We start from the raw sequence: 1,771 nt of genomic DNA on the forward strand, positions 1-1,771 counted from the left end.
GTTTTACTTAGAATCTCAAGGAAATGCAGAGAATTTGAAAAGCTACACAAAAACCGTTTTATTTTCATATTCTAAAACATGCATCTATTATTTACCCTATTTAATTCCACATATACTGAGGGTCCACTATATTAAGTACTGTAATAGGTAATATATAATTAGTTCATATTTTTGTAATAGGTAATATATCATTAGCTCATATTTTTATCATTTTTTTACTCCTTTTATAAATAGAATTCTAGAAATTATTCCTAACAATTTAGTTTTAATATTTAGTTGTTAATTTTAATAACTTTCATTAATTGGTTTAATAATTTAATTATTCATTTTAATAACTGCTTAGCTTTATTATTAGTAATCTGAAAGGCCACTTTCACCTAATATATTTCTTATCTGACAGGGAATAAATGCTCAACTCTGTGAGATAAAAGGGAATGTTACTGTGTTTTTTTTTCCTTGGTAGGGGTACACTATTTCTGGAAGTATTGCAATACCAGGTCGATGAGTGAAGTGAATGGAGCAAGAGCCTATTCTATCTCCCTGCTCCAAAAATCCATTTAATATATTGTCCTTGCATAGAGGACAAACAGATATTAAACTGATAAGAGATACTCCAATTGATCTAAGGCTGAAGGCTGAGAGGCGATGTGTTTTTTTTTTCGTTTTTTTTTTTTCCTGTGACCACAGCTACAACTTTTCTTTTTGATGAGATTATAAGGTATATCATGGTTCACCATCACAATACAGGGCAAAATTAATTTAGTTTTTGCTGACTTAAGTTTGTACATTCCCTATATAAATCCTAAATTTTTATGACATCTACTTAAGCCATAGAAGGTGAAAGTTTATGTTAGAAGCTGAGTTTTTTTTTTTTTTTAAATGAAAAGCAGAGGCAGACACCTAAGGAAAATGAATCACACCTCTTCAGATCCATGCTCGATTACTGTACTCTCTACAGTGGAGTACAGTTCAGTTTGCCTTCTTCCTCTTACCCCTGCTAGACTGTGATCTTCCTGGTGGACAGGGATCATGTCTTATTCATGGTTTGATTTTCAATTGCTGACACAGGATAGTTGCTCAATAAATGTTAACTGAATCAGACTGAAAAACAAACAAATATTTGAGCACCTACTACATGTCAGGTTTTACAAACGGTTCACATTTTTCTGTATCACACAGTCATATAATCATTCCCCAAATCGTTTTAAGTTTTTGTAAATCTCCAAGTTATAGATTAAGAAGCAGGAACTCTCAGGGGTAGACAGACTCACCCAAGATCATTTAAATTCACATTTAAGACTGCTGACTCTCTGATCAGAACTCCTTCTATCTCTCCATAGCCAACTTAGAATTAACCAACACAAGATAGAATTAGCTTACTAATTCTGTCATTTATCTCTATTTCTGATTTAAGATTCACCTCTAAACACTCTGAGTTTTTAGTACAAATTTAAGGATGTGAAAAGAAGTGCACAAAAATTAGTTAAATCAGGTACTACGCTTAAAGTTAAGCAGCTATCTTTGTGGCAGCTGTGAGGAAATTGAGGGTGGTACAGATGCTGTCCTTGCAATTTGCTCCATCAAGGAATATACAGTATACACGACTCATCTTCGGCAAACTGAATCCAGTGAAGTAGAGAGATGTTTATGTACTTAAGATAGTATCATGTGACATTCTTACTTGCTTAGGTGGGCCTTGCTCACCACCTTATGATAATGTACAATTACTTTGAACAAATATAGAAACACAGAAATGTATGACATTTGTTAA

General features: G+C 32.9%; 1 protein-coding gene across 3 annotated transcripts in view; it reads right to left on the reverse strand.

Moving 5' to 3' along the window:
- GSKIP (GSK3B interacting protein) overlaps positions 1-1,771 on the reverse strand; it is a 25,493-nt gene that overhangs the window by 2,344 nt on the left and 21,378 nt on the right. The gene's annotated exons all lie outside the window — the stretch shown is intronic.

The sequence above is a fragment of the Colobus angolensis genome, unplaced genomic scaffold, assembly GCF_000951035.1.
Source record: "Colobus angolensis palliatus isolate OR3802 unplaced genomic scaffold, Cang.pa_1.0 Scaffold32, whole genome shotgun sequence".
NCBI lineage: Eukaryota > Metazoa > Chordata > Mammalia > Primates > Cercopithecidae > Colobus > Colobus angolensis.